At 43.3% G+C, this 11,161-nt stretch overlaps 1 long non-coding RNA gene and 1 pseudogene across 1 annotated transcript in view; both read left to right on the top strand.

The window, feature by feature from the left end:
• Positions 1–2,652: 2,652 nt before the first annotated feature.
• LOC125612974 overlaps positions 2,653–11,161 on the top strand; it is a 23,549-nt gene continuing 15,040 nt past the window's right edge. The window contains exon 1 of the long non-coding RNA XR_007343471.1: positions 2,653–3,031. This is a non-coding gene — a long non-coding RNA (uncharacterized LOC125612974). The remainder of the gene's footprint in view (positions 3,032–11,161) is intronic.
• Positions 10,184–10,741, top strand: LOC107144914 (annotated as a pseudogene).

Raw genomic sequence — 11,161 nt, 5'->3', positions numbered from 1 at the left:
TATATATATATATATATATATATATATATATATATATATATATAAGAGCGGTGGCTCTTAATTCTGGCTGAACACTACAAACCCCATGAGAATTTTTTTTTTTTTTTTTTTTTTTAGAAAAGACTGATGCCTGGGTTCCAGGGTTCCATTCTGGGCCAATTAAATGTGAATCACTGGGAGAGGTTCAGAGCATTTAAACAGGGTATTTAAAAAGAGCACAACATGTAATTCTAATATCTTGGCAGGATTGTTAGTGATTCTGAGGTCAGTTCTTCTTAAGGACTCCTTTTCTTGCCTTCCTACGGTGCTAGGCTGAAAATCCACTCTAGATCTCATTTCCCTTATTTTGTACAGATATTAGGCAGAAAAGGACTCTCTGGTTAGTTTTCAGGATTCTGGTGTGTAGCGTAGTATAATAAGGTTTTGGCCTTGTCCCTTCCAGATGCCTCTATATAATACCACATGAGTGGGACTTATTTTTCTGCTGTGCATGCAATCTGAAATTTTTCCATTGTGGTTTTCTACTTACATGTGTGGTTCTGCTGAGAGACAAAGAACCCTCTTGAAAAGAGCCCTGTTTCCAGTCATCATGTCTCATGAATGGGACAGTGGTAGGCAGGCGGGCAGTAGGTTTCACTAAATATTACTGACGAAAGCAGAAGTGAATGAACACATGCGAAGATTATGGAAGCTACTGTGCGAGCAATTCTTTGAGAGAGGAGAACTAATTGTAAAGAGAAATGAGGAGACGGCTAACTCCAAGGAAGTAAAGCCAGAAGGCTTCTGGTAAACTAGGTTTAAAAAGGAAGCATGTAGGGAGGAGAACAGTAAGACCCACCACATCATTAGAATCAAAATTATTCAAGGTACCAGAGAGTAAGCAAATATCTAAATCATACAATGTTAGAATTGGAAGTGACCCAAGCCATGATTTAGTCTGGCAATTCTCTAAGTGTGAACCCCCTAAGACCCTTTCAGGGAGTCTGGGATACTACATTTTATTTGCTTTTTTGCTTGTGTTGATACTCATGTCAATGGCACTAAAACAACAGAGGCGAAACTGCCGATGTTTTTGTATATTTTAAGGCAGTGACACTGAACTAAACCAGTAGTCGTTGATTATACTCTGCATGGCAACACACTCAAAGTTAAAAAGAGCCAGTTTTATTTAACAGTGTTCTTGCAGAAGCAGTGCAAATTACTAATTTCATTAGATCTTTGCCCTTGAGTGCCTGACTTTTTACTCTTCTGTCTCTACTGCTTAGTTAAGCATGGTGGCTGCTTCTAGGAAAGGCGTTTCTGTGGTTATGTGAGCTGCAAACTGAACTAGGTACTCTTGTTCATGGAATACAATTAATTCTTCCTTGAAAGAATGATTGATAAACTAGTTATTTTGATTCGGAAGCAGGCCGACATTTTCTTGAAAATAAAAGAACTGAGCCTACTAACTTGAAAACAACCACAAAACCCAACAATACCCGAAAGTATTGGTTGGCAGTGATAAAATTTGAACTTTCAGGCAAAAATAGAGTTCTGGAAAACATATATCTGTATTAAGTATTAATGGATGTAGCCCACATAAACAAAGACTTTCCGGGGCTCCTCAATAATTCCGAGGAGTATGGGGGGCTCCCAGGACTAAAATAGGGCAGTAATCCATCACCTCATTATCCTGATGGAAAAACTAAGGTGAAGGAAAGAGGTGGACATTAAACATTAGAAATAAGTTGTTAAAAGAAAAGTGATACTGTCCCCCCCCCCGGCCCCGCCCTGGAAGAAATCACTTTCAGATAGAAAACAAACAACTCCTTCTTAGAAGTGGTTCTGTTGAGTGTTTTTGTGCCCTATAAATGCAAATTGCTATCAATAGAGATTCTAAGCTTGAATAATATATGTCAAGGTGCAACTTACCAGAAATGAGTGATTTACTTTAGTATTCTAAAATTTAAAATCTTAGTATGGATCTCAGTAACTTTTTTTTTTGGACAAAAAAAAATAACAAAAAGAAAACAACAACAAAAAATTGAGTGTTAGCCACAGTAAAATGGACAATTTATGCTAATGAGACCTGAATCATGGCCAAGCTGGTATCTTGGTTCTCAGGTCAGGTAATTACAGGAAACAGGTCAGAAATGAGACCTTCTGTAACAGTCTTCTGTGAGAGAAAGATGATGGTGGTGGGCAGGACTCTGGGTGCTTTAAAATATATTCTCTAAGTCCACATCATTCTCAGAGATATAAGATTGCCCACCCAATAAAAAACTCTCAATGACCAGTGACATTGAATTTCAAGTCATGTAGAATTGTTGGAAGCTACTGGGGAAGAGAAGCAGGAAGGTACAGGGTTTGAGGACATATCAGAAAAGAGAGACTGTTGTAGATTTGGAGACAGTGTGTTAGACATGGCCGTAATGGTATGTCCTTAAAGGCCTGCATCTGACCTTCTCCACTGTATCACCTTATCATTGTCAAAGTAGGAGCGTAGAACATATTCCTTTACCAGTGGGACCCCATTTATACTCTAGTCTGGGGACCTACAAATGTCAGGGCCAGGTTTGTCCAAAACTATATTTACAGACATGCTGGCTGACCTTTAGCACTGGAACATTCTGGGTGAGCCCTGGCCTCTGTCTCCAATCATTTCTTATCTAGAAACTCAAACCACATTGTTACATTGTAAACTCTTAGCAAAATAAACAGGTTTGTATCTAGGCATTATGTCAAAGAATTTTACAAGTCATTAAAGTTGTCAAAGGGGGTGTTAATTAACTTCTCCCTGAGGAGGAATAAACTGGACTTGAAGAAGAGCTACTGGATTGTGTTCAAAGCCAGTGAACAAAGAGTGGACATCCTCCCAGGGACGTTCGGAAGGCTTGCCGGCTGTTGTTGCTGGAATCTTACCCACATGTCGGTCCAGAGAGACGGCTGCCCCAAGGCAGAGTGACTAACTCATCTGCAGCTAATTCAGTGAGCATCAGCCCCAGAGGAGCAGTGCGTGGAGTCTGAGCTCCTTAGTCGTGCCTGAGTCTGGGTAAGCGCCATACATTGGAGAAATGCCTGTTGACTCATCCTCCTTAAGGCAGATGGCTCAGTTAGCAATCAGAACAGGGGCTGCTGTTGGGAGTTAGAGATATGACATTCTCAATCTTTGCAGGTTGCTTATAAACATGGCTGCCTCTGTAGAGTGCTTCCTGTGTGTCACTATGCATTTTGTGATCATTGTTTACTTATTTTAATTTAAATTCACATAGCACTATTTTGAGCCAGCACTGTTCTAAACCTTTCAAAATGTTAATTCCTACAGTTTCATAATAACTTTATATGTGAGCACAATCAATGATGAAATTCTCTTTTACAGTTCATGACACCGAGGCACACGGTAGTTAGGTAATGAGTAGTTCGATTGTACCACCAGTAGGTAGTGGGTTGGGGGACATGAACTGAGACAGTCTGCCTGCAAGGGCCCAGCTCATGTTATGTTCAATGCTCCTGACAGCCCTTTAGGACAGACACTGTTATCCCATTCAATGAGGGAAGAACATGAGGTTCAGTCCTCTAGGTTTTCTAGCTTCTTTCGGTAAGACATTCAGCTCAGGTCACCTATCTGGTTGAGAGGTATCCAGGTTTGGAGTCTGTGTACTCAATCAGCTGCGCTGGGGAGTAGCCCTTGACCCTTTTCTGAGAACTCTGGATGAAGAGGAGTTTTCTATGTGTTGAAAGGTTTTGAAGTTTTTGAGGTCAGGCTTATTATCATTGTCATTTCATTCTCCCTAATGACAGACTTGAGATGAGGGCCTACAGGTGGAATGGCAGAAGTCCTGTGATCAATTTTCAAAATGCTTGAGATCTGAGAAGAGGCAAGATGGGCATTTGCAGGGAGCTAAAGCACAGTTACAGAGTGCTCAGTTGACAAAGGCCACGACCATGACCGCAGGAGATTCATGAAATGCCTCATCATACAGTGGAAATGATCACAGGCGGGAGACTGGCCGATCTGAGTTGTCGCCCACCTCCACTGTTAACTTGATCACTTGGAGTCTCCTCTTCTCACCTGTAATTTGGTTGGCAGTGCTGACCACACTAGCTTGAGGTAAGGATGGGGTACAGAGCAGGCAGCCCAGGAAAATGCTGGTTTGCTTCCTCTGTTTGGATCAGAGTCTCATGTGAGCTCTGAAAGGACCCATCAGAAGCCATCTCTGCAGAATATTTGGCCAGCAAAGAGACGGCCATGCCAACTTCTCTGTACCCTGGACTCCGGAAAGCGGAGACCTCTCTGGCCAGCAGCATAGCCCGCTGGGCCTGCTGACGCAATGGCTCGGGCAGAAAGCCCAGCTCTGCCTGGCCCTTTGCCTGGGTTGCTTGAGCCAAAAGGCAGGAGCCAAGAGGCCTGGCTGGGGAGGTCCAGAGGCCCGGGGCTGCCTCTTTTCTCCAGCCCAGGGCCTGCCTCTTCATGCTCAGACTGATACTGAGACATTTGCAGAAGCAAAATGGTGAAACTGGTGCCAAATCTCTCTGCCGCATTCTACACTGACGATTTATTTTGTGTTAGGAGGTAAAGACTAATGAGAAATAGAGCCAGGCCTGAAAAGCCATCAAAATTGGACATTTGTCTCTCTGAGCTGGGGCTGCAAAGGGGGCCAGGAAGCTATCGCTTCACAACTTTTTGAATTCATTAGAGGATAGTAAGGGGCTCTGGTCTAGAAATACTCCTAAAGCATTTTCTCTCCTCTCCTCTCCTGGCTCAGAGGTCGCAGAGGGACCTGGAGCATATGTTCTGTATTGATTTGCATTTGCACACTTTCCTGCATCCATTATCTCACCTCATTAGGGCTTGGAAGGGGAAGTGGAGCCGAGTGGGACAGCAGCATGCGGTTTCCTGAACCCTGTGGAGAATTGTCCCAAACGGTAAATGAAACAGTTGCAAGGGCCTACCAGGAGCTGGCAGGTGGGCGGGCATCTCTGGGCCCAGGCCCAGCAATGCCCGGACAGTTTTGAAGGGTCCAGCTGTGCCGAAGTCACATGTCCCAGCAAGGGAGCATCCCAGACTAGGTAGCTTTTGTGATTGATGATCCCATCTGAACCCAAAGTGTCTGAGCAAAGCCCCATGGATCCCCACACACCTGCCTCTCTTGAGCAGTAAAGCAAATGGTTAATGGAAAGCAACTCCTTCCCTCATTCTTGATGGGAAAGGCTAAAGTTGACCACCTTTTAAAAATGAGGTCATAGAACTATTGTTTAGTTCTTAATGAAAATGACATAGGGAAGACCCCAAGGTCAAGGCTGATCAAGAAATGGCATGGTGATGGAAGAGAGAGTGCTCAGCTTGCCTGAGTCACTTTCATGCAGGAAATAGATATATCTCAACAGAATAATTAAAACACAGGTATAGAAATGGCCCAACCCTCACTATACCTCCTAGCAGCCCTGCCTAGGGCTATCCTCAAATGTGTGTGTAATCATTGCCTTGGATTCCTGTTTAATGTTTGCTTTTTGAGATTTTTCTCTTACACCTCTTTGAGTGAAGATTTTTGTTTCTGGACCTGGCTCAGCTGTATGAACATGAACAAACCATTTGACTCTCCCAGGTCTCAATATTCTCATCTTTTGAGTAGATGGTACCATATTGTCCTAATTACATTGTAGAAAATTTCTGAAAGCAAGATGACTAAGTAATACCTGCCAATGCACTTTTATGGTGATCAAGTGCCATGCAAAATGGATTGGTATCATCAGAACATGGATTATCCATTTATTTCCCTTGCCTGTGAAAAAGTGTCTTTATTGATTATCTATTAAATCCTTTGAAGTAATCTGGAATAGCTCTGGTCCTGCTGTAGGCAAAGCATGATGAGACTATAAAAGCGCTCTATAAGCATATTCAAAGTATGGGAATTAAGCAAATTCAAGGCTTATGGAAGAAGGGTGGTGAATCAGGTATTTGGTGATTGTTTTTGCTTCCATGCAGAATGGGAATGGGCAATGGAACATAGCTGCCTGGTGGTCCCAGGAAGAGCAGAGGGAAGGCTCCAGGTTGATGGGGTGTAAGGAAGATGCATGGGTACTCTACGGGAAGAGATTAGGTGCAGCCAGTCACGGAGCTGTGAAATGGCCCAGGTCAGGGTGTGAGATCATCCCTTCATTGATTTTGGTTTCCACCCGACAGATCACAAGTTGTCAGAAGTGCTTTTCACCCTGTGTTCTCTGAATAAAGTTTCTCAGGGCCCTGTACTTTATCAGCTCTAAATTAAGTGGTTCACAGTGCCATTTGCTTTAAGGTAACTTGAAAAGAAATCTTTAGGCCCTAGAACACACAGTACAGAAAAGTGGAGTGGATTAGAAAGTAAAATCAGGCATCAGGATGACAACAGTTTACTCTCATGGAAAGGAATATCCTGCCAACTGTTCCCATACACTTCTCTTTCAAACATCCCCTGATTACCATTTTAAAACATGTGCTTATTCAGCTGCTCTCTGAGTCTGCAGTTTGGCAAAGTAAGTTGGTAGTGTTAACCCTTATGTCCCAGCTCAGGTGCAAGGCATGCTGGGGCTCAGTTACAGAATCCAGAAGCTGTTAACTCCAGACATTCAACCGGAAGTGGGCATGGCCGTGGGGGATGCTGGGAGATGATTGAAAAGCAGACCAGGCTGGCTGTGGTGGCGGTTCCATGATCATCCTGCCTTCAGTTTTTCATCCTAAAAGAGAGTCTAGAAGAAAATACAGAGGCCAAGTGTTCAGACCCAGCCACATAAACAATGTCCAGGGTTGGGCTCAGATACGAGACAGGAAGGCATCCTGCATAAAGAGAGCAGCTGGTGCCTGTGGCCTGCCTTGATCCAGGCACTAGAGCAAAGCGTGACTTAGGGCCACACAGAAGCATGGGCTTGGGCCTCCCATGCTGGGGCTGGGGTGCCCTTGGCAGGCAGAACTTAGAATCCTGGCCATGTTGATGGGGCTACCAGTGACAACTCAAACCCCTTTTGGCTAGCCCTATGTGGTAATTAGGTAAGGCATTGGGCCTGCCTTAATCTGGATAGAGATTTCAAAATATGGTCCTACAAGCACCCAGAGGAGTCTGACTTTTGGGATAAAGTGGTCCCCATTAAATATTATTTGCTGGTATTGAGGTATAGAACTATAAAACAGGAAGTTTTTTTCTTTGGAATGACCATCTTTTATACTTTTGACATTGCTTAGAAGAAGAGGGGATACATAGTGGTTCTAGGAGACTTTACCATTTCTACTCAACTCCACCCATGATCATTTTAGTGACTTTTCTGGTGGTGGAACTGGACTTGAGAGTAGTCAATTAATAGGACATACAGCAAACTAATTGTTCAAATTGGGCTTTTAACCTCTGGCTTCCATCTACAAGCCAAACTTGCTCCACTTGGTAGGAGGTAGTTTTAACAACCGTGGCTGATTGAAGGAGGCAGAATTAGTGTGCACAGAAATTTTGTCATAATTAGGGAAGGAAGGAAAAGTAACTATCCAGGAAATGACTTGGGTGTAGGTTGTAGGTTGGGCCTTTCTTGCAGGCAATGAGGAATCTGAAGGCAAAACTTTAGTCTTGAATCTCTGAAGGGAAGTCAGTCTTGTTTGAAAAGGTTTTTGGGTTCTTAACAATATCCAGTTCTTGAAAATCACAAACATGCCTGGCTCAACTGAAGTCAATAAGGATTTTTCTTAAGTCCTGTGTTTTATTGGCCAGTACTACCTAAGTAGGACCCACATGGGCACCTGAACAGTGGGTGTACTCTGAGAGTTCTAGCACTTAAAGTGATCTATAAATAATAAATATAAGATTGTGATGGTGATAGTAAGCACTGAGGTGAACTTCCTGAACCTAAACTTGTATGTCATTATCCTGCTGAGAGAGCAGTTTCCTGTTGCATTGCTAAATGATTCTCTTTATTATATTTAAGGCACAATGTTTAGTGATTTACTCCTCTTTGTAATTAGCTGGGTGATGAGAGGAATCTTTCAGTGATTCTGTTCTTTCTCTTTAATAACACATTCACAGGGAGTCTGAAGGTGACATACTGCTTACTGAGCAAAGGAACATTTAGAGTTAGGTCATAACATTTTTGCAAAGTGAAAAGAAATTGAAATTGTCTCTGGAGATTATCATCAATTATGTCTGTAAAAATATGCCACGCAATTCCAATGGCTGTTCTATCTTCTTTAAAAGATGTTTGTGAAAGTAGCAGCTCTTCAAAATGCAACCACCGAGAGATAGGGCAGACATTGCAAATTTCTGAAGCCTTGCTCTAAAATAAGCTACTAGAGGGCAAAATTGAATATTGAAGTGGTGCCACCTTGGAGATCTTTTTCAGAAGGGAGAGATGTTTTTTCCTCTTTACTGTGATAGATCACCCATCGTATTCCCTTCAAAAGTGGATCATTAGGAGGCTGTTTTTGCATGGCCAATGTTGTCCAGAATGTAGTTGTTTGGTAGGAGTAAAAGCTCTGATTGAAACATTCTGTAGTCACCTACATCGGTCTCCTTTTTCTTCACAGGAGGTTTGGAAGAGGGAGAAGGGCCAGAATTATTTCCTTAAGTCATGCTCTGTGAGTTAGAGTGTATGTACATGTTCATCTGAATGTGTTTGGGGGAAGATGATGGCAAGGGAGAGTGGCCAGCCAAAGGATATCCCATGATAGCACTTCCTGTCCCAGTTTCCAACTCCCTCTGGGGTGACACTAGGACAAATATAGAGCCAATTAAGTTTCACTTACATGTTAGGCTCTGCATTTGAGGACTGCAGAGGCTCTTTACTTTAACCTAGTAGTTCTTGACTTTTTCAGTACCAGGGCCCTTAGACTTTCGCAACCAGATAAAGAAGTGAACAGCAAAGGACACAATCAACAGAGTATAGAGAACAGTTATGGATCAGGAGAAAATATTTGCGAACCATGCATTTGATGTGGGTTTAATATCCAAAATGTATTAGGAACTCAAACTGTTCAATAGCAAGAAACACAAGTAGCTCAATGAAAAAACGAGCAAAGTACTTTCCCCATGTCAAAAGACATTTCTCAAGATAAGTCATACAAATGGCCAATAGGTATATGAAGAAATGCTCAACATCACTAATCCTCAAAGGCTGAAAATCAAAATCACAATGAGCTATCATCTCACACTTCTTAGAAGAGCTATTATCAAAAAAAGTTGAAGATTGACAAGTGTTGGGTGAGGATGTGGAGAAAAGGGAATCAATGTGTGCTGTTGATGGGAGTATGAGTTACTATAAGCCATTATAAAATAAAGTGTGGTGGTTCCTCAGAATATTAAAAATAGCACTACCATGGGGTCCAGTACTCCCACCTCTGAGCATGTATCCAAAGGGTCTGATATTAGTATCTTGAAGAGATACCTGCACTCCCATGTACACTGCAGCATTATATTTACAGCAACTAAGATATGGAATCGAATTAAGTGTCCATAGATGGATGAATGGATAAAGAAAATGTGGTGTTTTGTGTATGTAAATATATGCCATATGCATTACATAAATTTATTCTATTACCTATCCGTATGTAGACCATGGTGACCATACTTAATAATTAATTTGAAATTTGCTAGGAATAGATTTTCAATATTTTCATGCCCTCAAAAAACACAGTGAAGATGCAGAACTGGGAAAAGGGAGTTAGAACGTGCAGAGCCAGAGCAGGAGCAGGAACCTGAGCCTGAGCCAGGTGCCAGAGCAGAGAGCACACTGGTGCAGCCAGGCCACCATGCAGAGCTGGCCTGGTAGCCCTTCCACGACCCGTGCCCAGCAGGAGAGGCAGCAGCCCCTTGCGTGCATCCCTGACAGCTGTACTCTAGACTGGCCTGCTGGTCATGTGCCTGAGGGCAGATCCTGAGTCAGGTTTTGCTCAACCTCCAACAAGGGCTGATAAGAGAGGAGAAAGGAGAAATGTATTTACAGAAAATAGAAAGGAAGGAGTGTCCATAAGAAAAGGCTTCATCACCACGTCTTCTTCCTGGCCCTCTTTGCAATGGACTTGGCTTTGTGCTTCACGGGTTTGGCCTTCTTGGGCTTGGACACCTTGATGGGCTTGGTTTTGACAATCATGGGTGTTTTGGTTTTGGGGGGTGTGACAGCCAGCTTCTTGGCCTTCTTGACTGTGGGAACACCTTTGGAAGGTGGCTTCAACATTAGGACCAGTCAGGCCACCATGACCAAGAACTCCACATCCACTCCTGTGGACAAACCCACGTGAGCCAAGGTCTCTAAGAAGTCCATAGACCACCCCGAGTATTCAGATGTGATCATGGCTGCTGTCCAGGCTGAGGAGAACCATGCTGACCCCTCCCTTCAATCCATCCAGAAGTATATCAAGACTCACTACAAGGTGGGTGAGAACACCAACCCAGATCAAGTAGTCCACCAAGTTCCTGGTGACCACCAGTGTCCTCAAGCAAACCAAAGGGGTAGGTGCCTGAGGGTCCTTCTGTCTGGCCCAAAGCAACAAGCCCAACAGGTCAGTGGCCCTCAAAAAGACCAAGAAGGAAGTCAAGAAGATGGCCACACCAAAGAAGGCATGGAGCCCAAGAAGGCTGCCACCAAAACCCCAAGCAAGAAGCCCAAAGCCCCTGCCCCAGTCAAGAAGAAGCTGGCTGTCATGCCCCCCAAAACCAGAAAACTCAAGATTGTCAAGGCATCCAAGCCCAAGAAGGCCAAACTAGTGAAGCCCAAAGCCAAGTCCAGTGCCAAGAGGGCCTGCAAGAAGTGATAGTGAAGGCTCTTCTTAGGGATACTCCTTCCTCTCTGTTTTCTCTAAATCCTTTTCTCCTTTCTTCTCTCTTGATCCTCATCTGCAACCCTTTGCCCCATTTTATTCTGACTTGATAAGAGACAGAATTTGGATTCCTCAGAAATTGTGGAATGATTCTCTTTTTCTTAAAGAGTTGTACAAGGACAGCAACCACAAATCTCATCTGGGTAATGATGAGGATGTACTTATACTTTGTTTTGTTGATTTGTTAGTCATTTATGCAGTTAGGGATTTGGGTGGGTGGGTGTGTTTTTGTGGGTGGTTTGTTTGCCATGAACATAGATGGAGGAGGAGAGCACAGGCAGGTTGGTTTGTTCTGGCGAGCTGAGAGGGAGCCCAGGAACAGTAGCGGTTGCAGAAGTATCTTTTATATATATA

Source organism: Marmota marmota, unplaced genomic scaffold, assembly GCF_001458135.2.
Source record: "Marmota marmota marmota unplaced genomic scaffold, marMar, whole genome shotgun sequence".
NCBI classification, from domain to species: domain Eukaryota; kingdom Metazoa; phylum Chordata; class Mammalia; order Rodentia; family Sciuridae; genus Marmota; species Marmota marmota.
Note: the sequence above shows the minus strand (reverse complement) of the source record. Positions and strands in the feature narration are given on the sequence as shown.